The sequence below is a fragment of the Mycteria americana genome, chromosome 5, assembly GCF_035582795.1.
Source record: "Mycteria americana isolate JAX WOST 10 ecotype Jacksonville Zoo and Gardens chromosome 5, USCA_MyAme_1.0, whole genome shotgun sequence".
In the NCBI taxonomy this organism is placed as follows: Eukaryota; Metazoa; Chordata; class Aves; order Ciconiiformes; family Ciconiidae; genus Mycteria; species Mycteria americana.
Window position 1 is genome coordinate 37,176,941 of NC_134369.1, and position 23,837 is coordinate 37,200,777.

The following is a 23,837-nucleotide window of genomic DNA, read 5'->3' on the forward strand; positions in this document are numbered from 1 at the left end:
AAATAATAAATCTTTAAATTTTATATATATTACTTCATTTTTAGTATATATATTATTTATATACATATATTATTTATTTTTATATAATTCCAAAATTGGCTCCAAGAAGCACAGTTCAATTAATACATATATGTAAGTGTTTGTTCCCAAGACCTTAACTGAACCCTACAACTGAAAAACAATATCTATAATAAAATTAGCTTCTCTAAAACAATATTTTGTTTTATTTTTTTCCCCCAATTGAATAGTTTTTCAATTCAAGAGACTTTGCTATTTGTTTCAGCACAAAGGCTCTGCCTTGCCAACACCATCACATCCTCCTAGCTTCCAGTCTTTTCAACATGGAAGACAAAACCAATAATTAGATCCCTAGCAAAATTTCATGGTTTAAAAAGTTAACGTGATTACAGAATCACCAATAGGTATTTGTTGAAGCTGAATGACAATATTATTTTTAATAATTTGCTGAATGGTTGGAAGTGGGATACACTAAAAAAACCCAAACGTAAAAACCACACAGACTCAAAAATTCTCATAATCTCTCTTTCTAGAGCGCATCTTAAATGCAAATAATATATTAAACTAATTTCAAACTCAGCCAATTCAGCCAATTTAAGAAACAGGAAAAAGAAATGAGAACGTGGGTTTTGATAAAGCAGCTGGCATTTGCTTCAGAAATAGCAAAACTATGTGTAAGGAAACAAAATTAACTTCGTTCCTCAAAATAGCCTACTGTATCAGACAGGTAGATCATAATGTACAACACATAAAACATTCTGGACGGGAAAGAATGCAGGAAGATTTTAGAAAAAAGTTCCCCTCCTCCCCTCCCTTGAATTTGCTGAATTCAGGAAAGGGTATGTGTGCTGGGAAGAGATATCAAATTTCCAAGTTGATAAATGATTTAAAAAAAACAAAAGAGAAAATACTATCTCGTCAGTAACTAAGATTTAACTAGTTTATTGGGGTTTTTTAAAATGTTATATATAAACTGGATGTACCAGTTTTTAAACCCAGCTGGTTATAATGAGCTTTTCACTGGTCTAACCATAGCTTTATGCCAAATTTAGTTTTAGCTACCTTAAAATACTAGATTAAGGGTGTAATTCCTCTCTTGAATCACCCAAGCAAAGTTAGATAGCAGACTTCTTTCTAAGTTTAAGGCTAATGATGTGCTATGTAAATAGCACATCAACTACATGCAACTACTTCTCCTGCGTAGGTCAAGCCTTAAAGGACAAAGCAGGAGAAAGGAAAATATGGGTTTCAAATGAAAAACTACATTGTTGGGAGTGCATTTCAAGAAGATTCAAGTTCCACTTCACCAAATGGAACTGTATCTTCACCTGTACGTTGACTGAATATTTTCTCTCCTTTTCACATTCATCTTCTTTATTATGGCTTGTTCTTGCTTTTCAAATGTTTGGCCATGAAAACCAGACATATTTGTAGGAGCAGAACAAAAGCATACTAATGTTTACTTCTGATGGAGACCAGGTATCTTGAAACAAGTGCTGCATCATTCGTGCCTTTTTCTTGTACCTATTATTCCAGCCAACAAATGGTTAAGCAATGGTTTACTTGTAAATTTAAAAATGCTAAGATTTTTAACACTGCATGGATAGAAAACCTTGTGGAAAAAAGCACTGAAAAAAAAAATCCCTGTAGATGATCATGAAGAATGTGAAGTAGCTCCCTAGCTAATCCAGCATGTCATCTCTTCATCTGCTGTCACAGTGTTGTAACTGAACAGAATGAAGGATCATTACCAGCTAGTTGCAGGGAAAAAAAATTCAATTGCTGTTGCTAAATGAACTGTACTGAGAATAGTATGATAATGACAGCGATAACTTTTTGTAATTCTTCTTTAACATCAGATCAAGAGCATTCCATAACATCAGTGCCATCGCTGTTCCCCATGTATTTAAATAACCTTACATTAAGAACACAAGAGTGATTGTGGTAGGTCAGACAAATGTCTGTGGAGCTCCAGCTTTCCTACAGTGGCAAACAGAAGACACCTAAGAAGCGTTAAGCCAAGCATGTAGTGATATTCCTACAGAATGCTCTGTCAGGCCCCAACTTTTCAGAGACTCCAAAGACCTGAAGCAGTATTTATCCTTATTTTCTCCAGTGAATGCTTCTTTCATTAAGTTCATGAACATAAAACACTAAATATCCACAACACTGTACAGCAAGAAGTTACATAGTACACGGTATGTGGAGAACCATCTGTATTTTGTTTGAGCATGCTAAATACTCATTTTATTTGATGGTCCCTACTTCTTGAAGTGAAACAGGTCTTGCAAGTGAGGCAGGGCAATGACCTCCCTAACATGGGGCGCAGTTCCGTAGTACCCAAGTTAGAGCAGAGCATGTCTGTTGACAGCAACCAGGGTCAGCCACAATCCAGCGATCTGTATCTAGCCCCACTGGCCTTTACTACAGACAGCCAGGCCTGGAGTGGGTGAACAAGTGGTTGCAGAACCTGTTCTTACAGCCAGGGCTCCAGCACTAGAAGTGCCTAGAAGTGCCGGACACAACAAGGCCACTTTTCTGCATCACTGAGAAATCATCAGGAAACAGTATAATAAATTGGCAGCCTGTAATAAAATGATTACAGTCCAAAGGAGCCAGGAGAAGATAATTAGTATGCATGGGTTTTAATGCTGAACTGAAAGAATGATTATTTAAACACTGAAAATTACAATTTCTTTTATTGATTTATTTAAAATAAAACTTGCATCTTCTGTGAGAGTTAAGAGTGGAAATTCTCATATAGGTGACCCACATATGCTTTCTAAATGCTGCAAATACAGAGACCTGAGACATCAGGTGGAAGACGAAGTGTCTTCTAGGAAAAATAGAGGATAATTAATCCTCAAGACCCATGATATGAAAAAGCAGAAACTCCCTGAGATCCCAGATATGCAGAGGGCTAGGCAGCATGGTTAGGGTTCCTGCTGAAACATCCAAGACAAAGCAACGTGCATCACAGATGGAGCAGCATGCCTTCAACGCCTTCTCCTTTGACTCATCTAAACCACAAATTTACTCCTGGTAACAGCACCAGAGAATGAACTGCAGGTGAGAAACCACTAGGTGAATAAACTGCAACACCAGATTACATTCAGTACACGTTTTATGATCACGTTCACCACATCACTTCCAAGCAACAACGCTGAAGCAAGCGTATGCAGCAAACCCATGATAGGAAGCTTTTTTGTTCCCCAGAAGGAAATCACTTCATTGCTTAGAATATTTCAAAAGCATTAGCATTTTCCTTAGTCCTTCCAATATTCATCTCCATACAGTAAGCAAAGCTAGCCTACAGAGAAGTGAAAAATAAAGCTAAAAATATCCTGTTTGAATTGTAAAGTCAGGGAGAAAACTGGAGGAAGTATTTGACATCACCAAACAAAATCAAATAAGTTTTCACTTAAACCAAAGCTGTATTCTGAGCTTCAGATATTCAAGCAATTTTTGAAGAGGAATTTTAAAAAGTAAAGGCAGTGACTAGATTTTCCTCTCATGCATAACTGGCAGCAGATAAAATGTATAAGGTGTTTGAGAGAGAATCTGACAGTTGAGTAGTAAAAAACCAGTAAGGTGGCACAGACAACACGGGAGTCAGAATAAATTACAACTGAAGGGGGTAGGAACCCCAAATCTATTACGAAAGAATATGTAAATTATTTAGCTCATACAGTGATATGTTTCAGAAACGTTTGTTCTGCTCAACATAATACTTTTGAAAGTCTGATTATCTTTTTTGGCTAGATATTATGAAAAGTATAACAATTAGCTAGAAATAGTCTGCTTTGATTTTAGAAATGTAGAATGTGAGTTGTACTTTCGGTTTCTGCTTAAGTGATCTGTGACTTTTTGTAATAACTTTAGTGAAACTGGTCATCAGTCAAGCCTAGCAACAGTAACATGTTAATTAAATATTATCTAATCTCTCTTTTACCTGTCAGACCTTAAGCATGCATTTAAAATGATGACTGGACAGCCACAGAGATATTAAAGACAGTGGGTTATTAGTTTAGATGAAGGAGTCAGTTCATCAGTAGTGAAGTATTTTAAAAATTGGCAGCATAAAGGTAATAGTTACAGGTAATTATCTGAATGTCTTCCCCACCATTGTCTAAGAACAGATCTTGTGAAGAGGAAAAAAATGGAAAGAAAGGAATACAAACCCAGGGAAGATGTACAAGACACTGTCGTGGTTTAACCCCAGCCGGCAACTAAGCACCACACAGCCACTTGCTCACTCCCCCCCCGCATTGGGATGGGGGAGAGAATCAGAAGAGTAAAAGTGAGAAAACTCACGGGTTGAGATAAAGACGGTTTAACAGGGAAAGCAAAAGCCGTGCACGCAAGCAAAGCCAAACAAGGAATTCATTCACTACTACCCAGGGGCAGGCAGGTGTTCAGCCATCTCCAGGAAAGCAGGGCTCCATCACGCATAACGGTTACTTGGGAAGACAAACGCCATCACTCTGAACGTCCCCCCCTCCCTTTTTCTTCCCTAGCTTTATATACTGAGCATGACGCCATATGGTATGGAATAGCCCTGTGGTCAGCTGGGGTCAGCTGTCCCGGCTGTGTCCCCTCCCAGCTTCTTGTGCCCCCCCAGCCTCCTCGCTGGTGGGGTGGGGTGAGAGGCAGAAGAGGCCTTGACTCTGTGCAAGCACTGCTCAGCAGGAACTAAAACATCCCTGTGTTATCACCACTGTTTCCAGCACAAATCCAAAACATAGCCCCACACTGGCTACTATGAAGAAAATTAACTCTATCCCAGCCAAAACCAGCACAACAAATCACCTGCAAGGATTCTAAGTAGAAGAGAATCACAAAAGCAAAGGAAAGGCAACAGTTCAGAAAGCAGACAATTATCAAAATTATCAAAAGATACAGAGAGCTCATGGACAAGAAAGGGCTTGAAATTTCATGGAAAAGAGGCCAGAGTTTTTGAGCAAATTGTTTTGCAGAATTTCTTTCAGAATTTGCGATACCTAAACAATTGCCAGGGAAATTCTGCAGGATAACTGACTGATTTTTGGTTAGTTAAAAAGCTAAAGGAATTAAGTGAGTTCCAGCTCTCATTTTCCTCTGTCATGTAAAGGAGTGGAACAGCACATTTGGGATTTTTTTTTTCCTGGTTTAAGTGTTTTACAAAGATATTGAACAGTAAAGCCTCAAGCATGCAGTAATTTAAAAACCTAGGACTATGTGACTCTTCTCACTTATCCTCTAGGGAAAGGAAAAAAGTATGAAAGGATGACAGAAAGTGAACAATTGAGTTTCCTTACCAAAGACTACGAAGCATTAAGCATTATGATATTTTTCTCCTCTAAAATGAAAACAGTTATTACCTTCCAATATACCAGCTACTAAGAGCAGCTTGATAGCATACACTTTTTCCTGGTGCTGGGTAGTAGTGCAGTTTGCAACTGCCATGCTGGGCTAGAGAACATACCAAGCACATATGCAGTTATATCTGCAAAACTATGCTTCTGCCAACACAGTGAGATTTATTTTATAAAAGTAAATGAGCAAAAAGGTTTAGGTAGTATAAAATGCATCAATACTGGGGGAATTTTCTTCATGCAATCTGTCACACCAAAGTCTTATTGCTTTTTCTACAACTGTAATACCACAAAGGCACTTCAGATCAAATCTACTGAACCTGATGTACATTCCCCAAGCTGAGGAAAAATAAAACAGAAAAAGAAATAACATATAACAACTCACACAATGACAGGAGAGCAAATTAACAGAATGCTGCTGCAATGATATACGTTGCAGATTTTGCTTAATGTCCACAGATTATAATTTCTTTGTTGCTATGAAGTTTTAATGCAAGACATTTCTTTATCTGCCATTTATGGACAGGCAGCTGTTATGTGAAATTTTAATTCTTCAACTCACTTTTGAGAGAAACACAGTTAAAGAGGTTCTGCCCTGAAGCAGTTGTGCTTCTCATCACAATCAGGAAATACGAGTCAGTCAGATTGAAACATTTAAATTATTTGTACTGAATCGAAGTCTGCTACTTGTCAAGACAAATCTCACCAGTTCTAATCCTGCCTAAGAATGAGGGGTACCCAACTTCTTGCCACCCCAAAAGTCTGAAAGCACATACCTGGCACACCCATTATATACGGCCTGCTCTTCTGACATGCTAGAAGCCCGGGAAGTGATTAGACTCCTCCTAGGCAAATTCTCTCATACAATAAGAACGCAAACTTACTTCAACTGAACAAGTGAAGACAGAGGTTGCTCACTCCCAAATATTTCAAGTGCTTGATCCACCTGACTGATGGATGGTGGCAGTTCTGGGCACAAATCACAGTCATGCTATTTCTGGACACACACACAATGAAGAGTAGTACGTGGTATAAATGTTATGTTAGTTGTAATTACTATTTCTAAATGGAAAGAGTCACATTAAAAGCCATAACCTCAAATGCTTCTGGCCAAATTTCTAAATAATATTCTGCAATGCAGGACTGTAACAGGCTGTAGGAAGATAATGGGCTGCAGTTTGAACAAAAGTCTGTAATAAGAACTAATGACAGACAACACTATTCCTTCCTTCATGTCATCCTCTTGTCTCAGTCCTGCTTTTTCAGTCAAGAGCCACTAAATGCATATGAAAGACTTCTGCCTTTACTAACAAGGCAGAGCATCTGCTGCTACAACAGAGATTCCTTTCCCTGCAGTGAAATTTTAAAGATTTCTTCTTCAAAAACAGCAAGATGACTAATTAGCAAACTTCTCAGTACAAATGCTAAACAGAAAATGTTTACACTGTTACAATGGCTAACACTTTTCTCCCAACAGGGTGTAAAAAAAAAAAAGAAAACAAAAATCAGTTCCACAGATGTGAGATGGATCTTCTCTGCTTATGACACAGCTGTGATTTTTAGCAACTAAGTTACACAACAAATGTATACTGGAGTTTTGTTCCAGGCTGTGAACAGAATATCAACGTTTGAGAGAGGCAGCTGTTCACCAATGACAGCTACCACAACATCCAAAGAAATCCAACTAGCTAAAACAAAGATACACAACAGGGAGATATATGATGTCCACTACAAACACATGCAAAAAACTTGTATAGTGACTAAACTTGGAATTTAGCTGAGATTAAATCCTCTTTAAAAAATAGACAGGAATGTGCAATTGGAGATTTTCAACATTTGTTACTCTAAAGAATCTGATAAAAAGCCTCTGAACTCCGATGGCAGGACCACAAGTCAGTCAATAATTTGAGACATAACTTTCTGAATTTTCTCCTCGAAATGAGAACAACAAACCCACAGCAAGAGCTCTGCATCTCTAAGCTTTCTTAAGAAAATAAACTGTAACAAGGAAACTTTGAAATACAGCAACTCATATCTGTTGGCTGAAACATATTAAGAGCAAAGGGTTTGAAAACAAAATCATAGCCTATGCCTTTGAGGGGATGGGATCTTCCTTTCAGACTTTCCCCCAGTTTGGCAATTTTCATCCACTTCCTGGATTGAAACAAGTATCACATGGTTCTCTGAGATGTTCCAGCAATTCTTTGCGTCTTAGCAGCCAAGTGAAGATTTGAGGTATTTTTCTGAGCCACACCAGCAGTCACTCATTAGCATGCAACTGTTCACTGCAATAAATAAAATGCTATTGGCATTCTCAGATCTCCTCAGCAAGCAAGTATGCAAACAGCCCATACAGTTGCTGGATTCCTGAGATACACATTTATGAGGTTATCCTTTCATTTCAGTCTAGCACAGCAAGACCCACTTCAGTTCCACGACAATCCAGACGGAGCACTTAAGGACTTGAAAACAAACTATTTCAGTAATAAATAAAAACATACAGAGACAAGCACCTCCCCACGATCAGCAAATTTCATCTAGGCATGGAGTCAAACCAAACGAGAATAACTTTTTATAAGCTACTATTAATAGAATAAAGCATTACAACAGAGATCATAAAAATCAGTAAGGCATAAACACTGTTGACATAATATGCAGAATAATGGGATTTACGTCGTCATTATTCTTTTCATGAGATGTTGGTAACCTACCACTGATGCCTGTAAACTTGATACTCAGAATTCATATTCACAGCCCTAAAATATCATTTGTCCTCTCCATCTCAAAAACAATTTATCAGCACTACAGAAATACTACAAAAAGCTTTCTGCAGGTGCTGATAAGAGTTAAAATAAACAAACAAAAAATCCCTTTGATCTCTACTGTTATTTCCCTCTTAAATGTCACCATAACTAAAACAGCGCTCCAGTTAACACATACAAGAACTGTTACAATTCTTAATGAAATATTGAACTCTTTTCCAAATGTCAAAGTTTTGACTAGTTAAAAAAAAAACAAAAAAAAACAAAAAAAAACCCACAACAACAACCACCAAACACAAAAACCCATGCCCACAAGGGATTTCCTTCTCTTCATGGGGATTTCTCTTTTTTCCTCATTCTCAGTAAAATCCTTTGGAACACATTAAAACAAATATAAAAGCACAGTGTCAGGATTCATTTGTTGTAAAACAGTATACTAACTTGTCCCCCATAATAAAATCACTAGTTAAGACTGCAAAAATAGAAGCACATTTTTTGGAAACTCTATTATTTCCGCTATCAGCTCCTTGTGACAAAATCCTTATCTGCCGACTTCACTGACCAACAGTCTTGCTGAAAAACCCAGAAAAAGAAAAATTATGCCTAAAATCTGATCCACCTTGTATACAATCAAAACAGCTGTATCTCACAAGTGAACACTGTATGATGTACAACTTGCATTTCACACACAAAAGCATACCCGTTAAATTGAAGAAGTCTGCAAATTTGTAGGCTTGCTTTCTAAATCCTAACGTAATTTTTAATTATTAGGGCTCACATATCATTTGTGGTTCTAGGCATGGGAGGCAGTTGATAAAGCCAAAGGAAAGATTTAGATTTTTTTCTTCATTAAAGATCAGCGTGCTCTAGGAGTAAAGGTTTAAGTTAGTTCATATTTTCACTATTATCATCCCTTCCCAAATATGTGAATAGTTCTACTCACCAGTCTTCCTGAAACAAAGAAACTACATTATGCATCTTTCACAACATAAAATCTTTGATGAAATTCCTTAAGTGGTATTTATTATGAGAATTAGCATTATTCTTACTGGAATGCCCTCCTATCTCACCCTACTGTTGCTGCATATATGCATACTGAGTCTGCCTTCCTGCTCTTTTCCCTACAAAGTACATAAAAGCAAGAAACAAGAGAGAATATACCTGGAAGGCACATTCACTGACAGTCCGGCATTCCGAATAAAATGTTGAATTACGGGGTGCAGTGGAAACATTAAAATAATTTCTATTACTGTCCAGTCATTAACACTTGCAACTGCACCTGATCTTAAAATTATTTTCTTTGATCACAGTTTACTCCAGCTCTCTACATTGTATATTTTGTTTAAAATACTGCACAATTGAGAAGAAGGTTGTATGTTTACCATGTCTTGGTTGCTGCACTCTGGCTCAATTCCAGCCTCTCCAAGAGCAATCGGGCCTGGTAAGCTCTGCAGGACCTTCTCAGCAGGGGAGGAGAGCTGCAAGGCAGCTAAGAGAGCGTTTACGCGCCTGCAGGGAGCCGAGTAGGGAGCCTGCAGCAGGTATGCACATTGGAAGATTTGAGAGAGGAAGAGAAGGCTGTTCAGCAACAGCCCAGAAGCATACTGAATTAAAGTGGTCATGCAACCATAGCCTCTGGCTTCCATCACAGCATGATTTCTTTACTAAGAATAGCTGTAGTGGCCAGAGCAAAGGCTTGTCTGTGATGCTGTGTGATCATATGGCTCCTCAGACCTTCATCAATAACAAACACCTGTGAAGGTGTGAACAGTGAAACCATACAGACCTTTCCAAGGCTACTCTTGTACCTCCTGTCCAGGCTGCAGGCAAATGGCCAAGCTGCCAACTAGGCCCAGGCATGAGCTTAAGTTAACAGAGCAGGACACGAGAAACTGCTGGATGCAAGACATAACAACGTGAGAAGTGACAGAAATCACAGACGGCACCACGAAGAACAGCTGGATTTCACAGCCAGTTACATGAGAAACAGCCAAACTTCACAGCTAACTGAGGGGGAGTACTGGGGACCTTTTGAGGAGCGAGGTTTTGCCAGGCCAGGAGGTGCTAGCTAATAGTATTAGTAATACCATTAGTTCAGGTTTATAACCTGAACTTCCCTTGACAACAGTATCAGAAATACCCATTTGGGTACCCACGTGACAAAACCAATGAGGAGAAAGTAATTATGGGTGGGTTGTTTACTTGGAAGAAGACTTGAGTTAGAGAAAGAGAGGTACAAGGAAGTGAAATGGAGGGTCAAAAAACTGGAAAAGCTATATCAAGGTATGTAAACTATATGATCACTGCTGTCTGGGAATATATGCTGGGTGGCTCTGCACTTGAACACCACAGCCTCAATCAGGACAAACCAAACCTGTTGTCCTGACCATTCCACACGCTGTGAAAACTGCTTCTGTGGCCAGGAAGGAGGGAACGGGAGCTTTCCCGGGCTGGCAGGGTGGATCAAGCATCTTGGCACCACTGTGTCAGTCCTCATGCCATCCCTCAGTGAGTGTCTACCCACCACGTCCTAACGCTTCCACGAACACTCTCTCAGCTTCCCAACCTTCTGGTTTAAGGACTTCCTGAGAAGTTGCATCTATGCATTTAACAGCACTCCGTGATTTTTCTTCCATGAATTTGTCTGATGATGTCTCAAGTCACATAAAACATCCTGTAGCAGATGCAACATCCTGTGGCAAAAAATACCAGGAACTGAATCACGAGATCTACAAAAGCATCCTAAACCTAAGCAAGCAAGGTGAAACCAGCATGAGTGCTGATGAGTGCAATGCGTTATCCATATAGCAGACAGTCTGAGAGAATAGTTCGTCCTTCTAAACTGTACAAATGCCAAGCCTACTTAAGAAATGTGTTCCCAGATTCTATGTATCTGCTGTTGGCAATCAGCTGTGGAAACTGACAACTGGTCTCCTGGGATCGCCAGTCCTGGAGCGGTGGAAATATAAATTCTCCTTATCTGTTTTAAATTCCACCTCTGCTAAACTCTTCCTCCACAAAAAAAATGGATATAAATATAACCTTTTAAAAATTATTCCCCCTAAAAATAGTTATGAATATTTATCTACAGATTGGTGAAATGGCCCAGCTGTACAGTCCAGCTTGCAAAAATAACTTCTGATATGGCTTGAAGGATCTTCAATAGTAAGTGAAAATAGAAGTATGATATTTAGAAACCAAGAATTCTAGTATTCTGAGCAATATGGACTAACTTCAGGTTTTCAAAATTGCAAATTGCTAGGCATCCAGCTAAAGCCTGAAAATGTGCATAGTCTGGGTAACTGAAATAAACATGAAGAAAACAGGCTGGTTGTCCTTGTTTTTACAAGTGTTAAAACCAGGGTGACCATATCCCCCTACTAAGCATCAAAAGAAAACTTGAGATTCCCCTATTAGTTTTCTTCCCTAGCCCCCCCACCTCCTCTCTCATTCAATTAATTACATTACCAATTACACTATGACCTTCATGTGCAATAACCCAGTCACTTGCAGGTCCAACAAATTTACACAGAGTACTGTGGGACGGGTTTTAGTCACACCAGCAAGGATGAAAACAGGCAAATGTCATGAGAGAATCAGAGAACTCAAGCAATCATTCAAAAGTTTTACTACAATGTCATTAAGATTCATGATTTCAGTTTCCCATTAATCATGCCAATCAACAGGATGTGAGAGTCAGTGTTCTCCCTCTAAACTCACCATGAATTTCACATTTCATTCACTGAGTATTGTCACTATTCATCTCCATGGAAACAGTTGTGATGAGAAAAACTCACTGGCATATTGTATCACTGAGTGAATCAGACAAGAAGACTAATTAAAGAAGACTCTTTCTAAATATACACACAGCCTGCACACCAGCAATACTAATAAAATATTTTTTAAATGGTCTTAAAATACAGGCAGAGTTTTATTAAAAATACTAAGACAGTCTCATGGACAGATGCACAGGTTTACAGTAGAGAGTACAGCGATCAAAAACCTCCTTTACTTAAACCAAAACTGTTCAAAAATTCTTGCTGACACCATGAATATAATATATATTTTTAAATGACAGCTGGCAAGTAATACCAATTAACCACTGCAAGCTTGTAAATAACTATATATACAACGTACCGCGCAGACTTTCCACATACAATGACGCGCCTACATTTTTCCAGTGCTTGCAGACATCCCATGACATTTACCGCTAATAAAAATTGCAAACGTTCTGTAGAAACACACTCACAAACAGGAAATAGGCCTTGTGTGTACCTCTGTGTAATTACAAGAGTGCTGCCATGAAGTGCCTCCATACAGCCATCCTAGCTTTTCTCTTAGATATTTTCACAGCTACCCTGACTGTTCTGTAAGCCATTCACTACTAACCACTTCCTGTGGTATTCATATAAATTCATAAAACTCACCAAATATGAAAGGGCATGAATTAAACCCAAAAATCCACTATGGAATCCTCCTATCACAGTATCTGATTTTCAGTCTAAGTAGTTTAGTTAAGGATGAAAGACATTCCAGAATTTCAGGCTGACAACCAATTCCGAAATAGCTCTGTAAGCATTCAGCTCCTATCTTTGTTTCGATGTTAACTAGGATAAGTTAAAAAGCAATATAAATTGCACATTTGATTTTTTCTTTAATGAAAATAAACATTAATGTAGAGCAAGGAAAAAAAATCTTTACTTAAAATGAAAATGACAAAGTTACATGACATTTCAAGGTCCAAAAAGTAATGTATAAAGTCAGGAGAGAGGGAAGGTGTCATACACAAAGAACCCCTATTAATGTGGCCTATTTCTTGGATGCAGCAGGACGTTGATAGAGTATCTTCAAACACAATCCGTTATCTCTTCTGAAAAGGGCTTCTTACCTCAGGCACAGAGCCACTCTAATGTAACTGCACTCTCCCCAGGTCCAGTGCTAGCTTGGACGCCACTCGTCTGCCACCTTCTGCACCACACTTCATTGCACAACGTAAACATGTCCTTACATGCCTTTAGCAATTTTTAGATATGCTTGAAGAAAATCAAGTATTTTAGATTAATGCATTCATAGGAACAAAATCAAAAGCCAGCTCCAATTCAAATTATGGGCTATCAAAAATTCACTTATGGGTTTTGTATTAGTAAAGATGATACCACAGGATGTAGTAATTATTGACAAATTTACAGTATTTGTAATCCGACATTAGTTTGATGCAAGACACTAAATTTTCATATGTACAGTAACACAATACAAATCAAGTATAAATGTAAGCAAGTTGTTTGAATAATAAACGTGTTTCAAATTTGACAACCAGAAGAAAAGACTACTGGGAGGAAAGATCTTTTTTCCTGGTACCATCTCAGAAGGTATTTAAACTTTTTCTGCATGACTTACTGTCTTCTCAATTCAAAAATTTTAATTCCACAAATTTAAAAGGGTTTTTTATCAGGTCAAAAGTATGCACTCCTTACAAATAATGCAATGTACATAGTTATGCAAAATAAAAAAGCTGATTTCCTAACTTAAGTAAAATTCAAAGCAATTACCAATGACAGGTGCAACTATTTTATTGCAACGCCAGCATAAACATGTCCCTTTTAGATGCTTCTTAAAAACTATGCATAGGTTATCTATGCGAAAACATGTCCAAATCATTATGAAGATATCATAGTTACTGAAAATAAAACTAATAAACCTGGATATGAATAAACAGAGAACAGAGTAACTGGCATCTCAGGTGCTTCCCAACTATTGCAAAACAAGACATAGGATATATTCAGGAAGACAGAAAATTCATAAACACAGAAAGGAAATATATCAATATGCAGTATGATGCAAGTGTGGAATCTATCACAGCAAGGCACCACTAATCAAAAAGAAAAGCAATTCAAAAGTAGTTTGTTTTTCTTGCAACAGCCAGTTAATACACAGGTCTCAAAATTAACACAAGTCATTTTGGAAGATGTTTGATATTGGGCATTTCAAAATATATGCCGATGTCCTATAAACAGATCGAGTTGGTGAAGAACTGAGGAAGTAAATGACCTTCCTGTTCTGGAACGCTTCTGCTGACTTCTCCGACACTTGTAATTAGTCATTATCAGGATCAGGACAGTAAAGTAGAAAGATGTATGATTTGATAAAATATGACAATTCTATGCTCCTATTTAATATCAAATTGTGTCCAACTGACAGTAGTTTTGCATCACTAACAAAATTAACTCTTTTAATTCTGAATTCTAATACTTGACTGTTTTGATGTTAATACATTGAATTTTCTAATAAACATTTTATGATTTTGTTTCACTAAGCCTTTTACATACAGTGTTACGAAGCACCCAGCAGGGGAGTTTATTCTAGAAGTATGCAAGCTTTTCTACAACCTATATCTTTTTATTCTCTATATTTTCTAACTTTTCTAACATTAAACGTCACGTGTATTTACTATACACTACAATTAAACACGAATGCATGACTCAAAAGAGTTGGCCTGTATTGTTATAAACAAAGTTCTTGAAGATTATTTCATTTCACAATGAAATATGAACATATTTAAAAAAAAAAAAACCGCCAACAACAGCGTGCAGAAAGCTGTTTATGACTTTGCTATCCTACCAGAAGTCTTCTATTTTGGGATGCTTATGCAAATGCATCATATTTCTAAGAAAACACATAAAAAAACCTGACAACATAAAAGCCACCTTTTGCTTGACCAGAAGTATGAATTCATATAAAAATTAAAGAACCTTTGCTTTACAACCCTAATGCTTATTTTTCCAAATAGCTTAAATGTTTTGATAGGAAATACTCCTTGCAAAAAAATTTCAATTATTTCATATACCTGAAACGCTGATTCTCAAAAAAAAAAGAACCAACTACATTATTACAAGCCATGCATAATACAATGTAATGATGCATCACTGTAGCTTTAATAATGAGTGTCATCAACAGTTGCACTTATGATCTCTTTTTAGCTGTTCAGCAGGATTTGTACGGAGTTCCATTTTTGGTAAACACTTGCATAAATCAACAGATGGAAAATCAGAAGCCTAAGGAAGAAAAGTGGCAAATTCTAATTAACTGTATCTGAACATAATTTTTTAAAAAAGTCATTTCCTGTACATTCAGAAGTTTGAGATATACTACGATAATCCCAAAACCAAGCAGCTAAATTAGAACACACAACAGGCAAAGAAGGCAAAGAACCGTGGACAACCAGTGAGTCATTTCCTTCTCTCTACCTGAAAATCTTGTATTAGTTTGCCCACATAAGAAGTAGGCCCTAAGAGATTAACAATTATAGTAGGCCACTGCAATGCTGAACTGTCCCAAAATACAATCATATCCTCATCTCATTGTTTACAGAGATCATGTAAGGTTCTCAGGTCAGCAACTACCTTTATTACTTCATTTTAGACAAGCAGAAAGGGGGTCCGAAACAGCATCCTCCTTAATCCCTAACAGGATACATATACGATCATGATTTCTTGGGCGCTCTTTTCTTCATACGTAAAGCCTGCATACATTACAGGAAAAAGCCATTATCATAGAATCATAGAATCATAGAATAGTTTGTGTTGGACAGGACCTTTAAAGGTCATCTAGTCCAACCCCCCTGCAATGAGCAGGGACATTTTCAACTCGATCAGGTTGCTTGGAGCCCCTTCCAACCTGACCTTGAATGTTTCCAGGGATAAGGCATCTACCACCTCTCTGGGCAACCTGTTCCAGTGTTTCACCACCCTCATCATAAAAAAATGTCTTCTTTATATGGAGTTTAAATCTACCCTCTTTTAGCTTAAAACCATTACGCCTTGTCCTATTGCAACAGGCCCTACTAAAAAGTCTGTCCCCATCTTTCTTGTAAGCCCCCTTTAGGTATTGAAAGGCCACAGTAAGGTCTCCCCAGAGCCTTCTCCAGGCTGAACAACCCCAACTCCCTCAGCCTCTCCTCACAGGAGAGGTGCTCCATCCCTCAGATCATTTTTGTGGCCCTCCTCTGGATGTGATCAAACAGCTCCATGTCCTTCTTGTGCTGAGGGCTCCAGAGCTGGATGCAGTTCTCCAGGTGGGGTCTCACCAGAGCAGAGTAGAGAGGCAGAGTCACCTCCCTTGACCTGCTGGCCATGCTTCTTTTGATGCAGCCCAGGATACAGTTGGCTTTCTCGGCTGCAAGCACATATTGCCAGCTCATGTCCAGCTTTTCATCCAAAATTTTCATTTTGGATGAATGAATTTTCAGTCTCACGATCAAGTGGTATCCCAAATTTCACAGTACACAAGTTAGCACCAGCGCCAATTTTCAAGATTTCTCTCCATGCCAAAATTCTGACATCTGACATACCTACAGCTTACTTAACACAAACAAACAAAACAAATATATGTGTACACATAAACCTATACACACACAGAACCCTCTCAATAATACTTTACAAGAGAGAATTTGGAGCAAGTGTAATGATCTACAATCAACTAATGGATTTTGGTTATTTCAAACTGCAACTAAAGCTTTTTCAGTCACTTCTCAAAACCATGTAGAAATACACACATAAAAATAGGTAACTTTACGCTTCACAAGTAATCCATTTTTCAAATATGGTAAACCGTATATATTTACTGTAGTCCCTGTGTTAATAATCATGAATGACTCAATTCATAAGTTGCCAGCAAGGAACACCTCCTGTTATCAGTCAAGTAATATCCTGTCAGTGGCAACCATACAGCTTCTGCAGAAATATAGCAGATCACATCTACCTTGCAAATTCTCATATTGCATTGTCCAGCTACCTAAGGATATGCCAATGTAGTACGTAAAGCAAGTTTGATTGGTATTTGCTGTCATGCTATGGTAAGATGATACGAAAGCAAACCAAAACCACATTCAAATTTTTTGTGGCAGTCTTGTAGGTTCTCTCCCACTTAACGTCTTTCAAAACTGCAAAGAAAATGAAAGAAAATATTATCCTATATCCTCCTTATCCAAGACCTGTTCCATGTTACGTATGTCAGTGAGGGGAATACATACCATGACTGAATACCTCAACAATGTAAAATGCTTATTTTAGCTGATGCCAACATATGCATTGCTTGCTTAAAAAAATTCTACAGATTACAGAGAGGTAGAGATGGATGATTAAGAGGCTTAGCAAGGAAAGAAAAAATTATGACAGAAATAAACTAGGAAATAAGGCTGACCTGTCATCTCCCTCAATCCCAATTCTGAACTGTTTAAGGGGAAGGAAATTATATTAACTTCCTCTTGAGACTATCCACTCCAAAAAACTGTCAATTGATGAACCCCTATTATGGCCACAGAATGGAGAGAAACTGGTGCCCAAATAGCAGCTGGGTATTTTTGGTAGTACTCAGGAACAAAGGTTTCTTATATTCCTCATTCTTATAAAACAAGTGCTACCAAACTGAAAGAACCTTTCAGTTCTAGGGATCAGAGGTTTAGGAAAACAAAGCAATGATGAAACCTAGACATATTCTGGAGAGAAATAACATAATGTAACGAAATTCTTTTTCCTCAGAAGACCCTTTGAGCAAGGCAAGAGATTAAAAAAATCCCCTGGTTTTGGGGACACGGACAAAGCAGAGAAGTCATGAAGAGTACAAACACATAATTTCTAGTCACAACATTAGGCTATGCCACATGAGGAAAGAAGGGAAGGAGACATGCACAATTATCTGAGCAAACAGGTAAAACAGTTTCTAGAATGTCAGACTAAAAAGGCATATCTCAAAAGTGGATTTAGAAGAGTAGAAAGGAAACTTAATATCAAAAAGCTTCCATGGGATGGTGTGGAGAGAAACACACGTGGGTAGCTATCTTTTTCTTTGGCAGATGTTCTCAAACGTCAAGATACAAATAAGTATTTAAAGTGTTCTGCGCAAAACCTGTTGAAGACAAGTTTCTGGCAGCAACCATGTGGCAGAAACCAATTTATTTGTAATTTATTTATTATAGCTTGTTTCTGATAAAAAGCCCTCAGATCCAGCTTACTTATTTATGTGGAACATATATGCTTGAAATAATCACTAAATACCCAGAGCTTACAGACAAGCACGTTCAGCAACTACCTACACTCGTATCCAACAGAAAAGAACAGCTTATGTATATTTTTTCCTATTTACAGTTCAGAGATGGTTTACCTTTGGCGGGCAGCAGATCTGCCACTTCAGGACATTTTCTGAAGAAAAAAGGGAGAGGATTGCAAGTGCTCTTAATATAGACAAACAAAATTTGGCACACACTGCAAGATTCTTACACACTAAAATATTCTCGGGATTCACCATCGTTAATGAATTAGTGGACATTATTCTACAGCGGAGGTTTTCAAATTAAAAGAATTATCTCAAGAGACTTGACTTGTCTATATTTCAGACCTAAAAGGGAGACAAAGCACCGTGTATTTAGACTAGGTTTTACAAGCCTACATTTTGAAAATAAACTTCTCAATGTGTAATTGAGATTCTTTAATAACCTCAGTCCAACTTTCAAGTTTGGTCCTATTGACCTATGGCTAATTATTTAGCCATTTTATTTAACATTTGCTATTTACTTTTCTATTTACTTTTATTTACTCCTTTCTTGAGAATTATTTCTTGAAATTAAGGTGTAAAAGTGTTAAGAATTCCCAAAGGGAAGATAAGAAACCTTCAAGAGCTATTTTAGTTTCTGAATAAGCAGTTTGTTTTAAGCCTGTTTTCTACTACTGTACTTCTACCCATTGTACGCAGCCCTGATTAACTGGCAGAAGCCTATGGGTGTCATGATCACACTTTTTCCACACCAAAAGGGAAGAGACCAGTGGGGAAAAAAATCCATTATACACTAAGACAGGCGACAGCCACTACAGCCCTTGTACCAAGTCATGTAATGAAGCATCAGTTCTTAGCACCACTCAAGGAGCAATCTTGATGCATCCTGGGACCGCCAGTGTATTTCCAGGGGCCATTTGCGACAGCCAGGCATTGCTAGGACACAATAATCTCAGGCATATTCCTCAAATACATAGAGAGAAAAGTAAGAAACAGAAGACACTACAGACTTTTTAGAACAGGAAGAACTTCCTACAAGGAGGTTCTCTCTTCCTATCAGATAATGCAGCTTCTAACAGCTTTGCAAAGGTATCCACCAGCAGGATGGAAGGGACACCAGCATTCCAAACACAGAGACACTCTTCTTGACGTGCTTTTCATGTCTGCATTAACAAGCAAGAGTCCGCTCACAGATTAAGGGATTCAGGATGGTCAGGCACACACCAGATTGATGTGAAACTTCATATCACATATGTACCACAGAACTTAAGTCATTTTCTCTCACGATATGTGCGGAAAAAAAGTCTTTTAAAATTTGATCAGATGAAGTACGTAGTATGGAGCGTTAGGGTTTCTGGGGAGAGTTTTTTGTTTGTTAGTTTCAAGTAAAGGTCTTCAAAGCCAAAGAACAAAGTCATGAGTGCACTACGTAGCTTAACTTCAGCAGAAATGTCAGCTCAGAGTTTCAAATTCCTGCCTCTTGCTCCCACTCTAACTGTCCCTGCAGAACCATTTCTGCAGCAATTTTATAAACAATCAATAAGCCAAACACAGTCACTAAGCCATAAAAAAAAAAGAAAATAAATTAAAAAAAAAAAAATTGGAAGCAGTAAATAAATTAAACTTACACTGCAGCTCCAGAAACTGCTGTACTGGCACAGACAGGGGGGTGGCCTTGGTATGGGAACAAACATCCAATAATGGGGAGGGAGAACAGCAATTGCTACAAAAGGAAACAAATTTCTTATGTCATAGTTTCATGTTCAATCTTTCCAGACAATGCCGATTTATCTTCTGAGACAACTCCTTATCAAATTGCAAGCAAGAATAAATTTTAATGAAATAAGTAATACAGGATACAGTCAATAGTCCATATCCTTGTAATTAAAAAAAAAAAAAAGGAAGAATATGGAGTTCTAAAGCTGACTTTTATCCACTGTGGGATGTGAGAAGCAGGGTTTATTATTAAAATATGACTCAATGACCCAGGGGATATTCTGTATAAGATATGTCATGTATGCTTGGAAATTCAGAGCAGAAATACTAATCTCTATACTAACATTCACTGAGCCTGGTTCACATCCCTGTTGTGTGATTTCTAGTAGCATTGCCATTAAAAAATTAGTCATGTCCCTGGAACAGTTTGCAGGTTGTGAAGCCTAATTTACTATCTGTAATTAGAGCTTTGCCCATGTTAGTCAAGATGTAACATCAGGCATTGGAAAATGATCCTGGAATAGAAAGCTTTACAAGTAAAGATCTCCAGAATAAAAAGATCCACTTTGAATATTACATAAGAGAAAGCAGCATCTGTAAAAACTGTAGTTACTTTAGAAAAAAGTCAATCCAAACAAGCCAGAGAATGTAGCAAAGGCTGCTCTGGATGGTCAACAGCTCCCTTGAGAGTCTGGCATCCAACTGCCACTCCTGTCTCTGCTCCTGCCTTAAAAAAATTTCCAAGGTAATGCTCCACAGATCAGAAGTCGGTCTCTGTCCTTGCCAACCATTTCAATGAATGAAAAAGCAAAATATCTGGACTGGTTACATTTTTTTTTAACATTAGAAATGGAGAAATAGACCTAAGGGAGTCTATCTGCTGCAGAAGGCAAGTCTGGGAATTGCAGCGTTTTAAGTACATCAAGAACAGTACAAGAGACAGAGGCAGAACATAGAAAAAATAAAGATGGTAGAAACATGTCAAAAATAAAATAGAGTTATTTGACAGGGGAAAAAAATTCTTATTCAAAATTATTTATATCATGAAGGCAAGTGCATCTGTAATTGCAGATCATCCTATTACATACTGTTAAATTAAGACTTTATCAGTAGGAAATCGAGTTGCCTGACCACCCGACATTCCAGTTTTTAAAGAGTATTTTCCACAAGTACCATTAAATAGCTAGCCAGTATAACAAGCTCTTTTTACAGCTGATTTAAGAACTTAATTACAGCAAACTAACTCCCTACAAAGAATTTTTTCTTTCACTTAGCAAAATGGAAACTAAAACTCTCTCAAAGCCTGTCCCTTGAGGGCTACATATATGGCTGTTTTCAAACATACACAAAAGAACTTTTCAACTAAACAAGTAGATATTCTATGTTTCTCACATAAAAAGTTATACAGGTATCACCAGTGTGATTCAAGCAGTAAAGTATACTAAGGAAGGCAAAATTCAACGTAAATTCTACGTTAAGCAAAAACTACTACTACCACTACTGATGACTGAAAAATTATGTTTAAACAACCCCTTTGCTGGAAGGAATATCAAAGGAGTTTGCGTTGTTAGTATTGTTTTTGAAAGGCAGTGCGTTTTTCGCATTCTTAATTTTCTTCCATGTATTATATATTCTGACCATATAAATACCATGGCTCCCAGGGACACAGTCCAATTTCTGTCTGGGCAGATCTCCCTTTTATCTGTATGAAAAATATCAATTCCTCCAAGACTCCCTTGTCCATTGCTGGCAGACAGCACAAAACAAATAGAAGAGCTTCAGTTTGATCCAATGAAAGTTTCTAGTGCTCTCACATCCAAAGTATGCTTGTTCTATGGGTGCTTCAGACAAGGACAGGTAGTAGGCAATATTCGTAACAGGAACACAAAGTCCACTTTGGAAAACAAAGATCTAGCTGCCTACTGTTATGCTGTAGAAAGACAATTCAATAGTAAGTATTCCAGTTTTTTTAAAGGATAGATAACAGTCACGTCTAAGGGCAGAGTTCATGCTTTTAAGATCACACATTTCCTTTCTCAGAAAGATTGACTACTGAAGCCACTGATCCTAAAATAGGATCCAACAGTCAAACACAGAATATTTAGATTTTATTAACAGGCATTAATACATTGCCACTTAAAGCTGAAACCTCCTCCTTAATGGATTTTTCTCAAATACCATGTTTTAAAGTCTAATGATTACTGGTACTATTCAGCTCAAACATTAAGTTCAGATTTCTCCTAGTTAGCAGAGGTAAAATGATGCCCATGACTTACTAGAAATACAAATGTAAAAAGCTGCTTAAAATATGCTTTCCAAGCCCTGCGCATTGATATGAGTAGTATGGATTATTGGAGATACTTTTCTGAAGCCCTTTTACTTTGTCATATCTTGTTTAATTATAGGCAAGTGAAATAAAAACTCTATGCCAATGACAGTTCTATTAACAAAGCATATGCTAAAAACATTCTCTCCTCTGCTCTTCATGTGCATTTGAAATCTGCTTGTCCATATAGTTAGGGATTGGATGCTCTCTCTCTCTCTCCAAGAAGATGGCAAGAGTGGAACATACGAGTAGAACCAAGAACACACAACAGAGGAGGAGAACAAAAGCATCACTCAGTGACAAGGATCAGGAAGGGAGTCAGGAAGACTTTTGTTTTGCTGAACATAAACGACGACAACAAAAGATTCTACAGGTATTGTTAGTGCAAAAGGAAGTTCAGGAAAACAAGAGTCTTCTGGTGGATGGGTAAAAGCAATCCAGTGACAGATGATACAGAAAAGACTAAATACTTGATGCCTTTTTTGTCCTGTTCCACACAGGCAAAGCTTGCTCCCAGATGACTGCAGGTACCAACAGGGTTTGGGAAAGAGTGGGGAAATCAATACTTTAGGAATGCTTGATGAAGCTGTATTCAAACCCTTGGGGCTAGATGGCGTTCACCTAAGGGAGCTGAAAAGGTTGGCCAATGTGATTATGAGATTGCTATCGGCTATCAAAAATTCTAACAGTTGAGGGTGTTAGAGGGCTCCTAAAGATTATAAAAAGGCTAATCCCTAAGAAAGGCAAAGAGAAAGAGACCCATGGAATAACAGGCCAGACAACCTGAACTAGAAAGTACCAGAAAAGACCGTGGAGCATGTCCTTCTAGAGTCCATTTCCAAACACATAATGGACAAGAAGGTAACCAAAAACAGCCGACGTGGTTTTACCAATGACAAGTTACACTTGACCAACCTGATTGCCTACTTTAATGACATGACTGCTTATGTAGCTAAGGGGAAAGCTATGGATTTAATGTAGCCAGATCTTAGTAGGGTCTTCGGCACCATCTTCCACAGCATTGTCTGGAAGCTGAGAAGCACAGGCTGGAAGAATGAACAGTTAGGTAGACTGAATATTAGTCAGACTGCCTAGATCAAAAAGTAACAATAAATGACTCAACATTCACTTAGCAGCTTGTAAAGACCAGAATACCAAAGGGGTCAATACTGGGGCCCAGGTTTTTTGGGGGGGGGGGGTTTTGGTTTTTTTTTTGTTTTTTTTTGTTTTTTTTAATTCAGCAACCTGAATGATGAGACAGCCTACACTCCAGGAAATTTGTGGAGGGCATTAAATTAGAGGGAGTAGCTGAACTGATGAATGTCAGAGATTCAACCCAGAGACCCTGAGAAATTTGAGAACTGGGCAAAATGAGAAGGGTGCCCAGCAGATCCAGGCAAATTACTGTTCCTTTCTACTCAGTACTCATGACCCCACACATGGAACAGTGTGTTCAGTTTTAGATCCCCTAGCTTAAGAGCAATGTTGAAAAATTAGAGAGGGTCCAGTAGAGAGCACCAAGATGGTCAGGCGCCCAGGGCACATGCACAAAGAAGACAGATTGAGGGAGCTGAGCTTTTTCAGTCTGGCAAAGAGGAAGCTAAGATGTTACCT

The 23,837-nt window shown here is 38.0% G+C and overlaps 1 protein-coding gene and 1 long non-coding RNA gene across 9 annotated transcripts in view; both read right to left on the bottom strand.

Moving 5' to 3' along the window:
- GPHN (gephyrin) overlaps positions 1–23,837 on the bottom strand; it is a 306,539-nt gene that overhangs the window by 252,566 nt on the left and 30,136 nt on the right. The window contains exon 1 of one of the 8 annotated variants that reach the window (XM_075502989.1): positions 13,023–13,248. The exons of the other annotated variants lie outside the window; for them this stretch is intronic. The gene's annotated coding sequence lies outside the window, so the exon portion shown is untranslated. Of the gene's footprint in view, positions 1–13,022; positions 13,249–23,837 lie in introns of those variants that run through there. 8 annotated transcript variants of the gene reach the window in all.
- On the bottom strand, positions 15,930–23,252 carry LOC142410436 (uncharacterized). The gene is made up of 3 exons (XR_012775919.1): positions 23,139–23,252; positions 19,810–19,904; positions 15,930–17,072 (listed from the first exon to the last, which is right to left on the bottom strand). It is a non-coding gene; the product is annotated as an uncharacterized LOC142410436 (long non-coding RNA).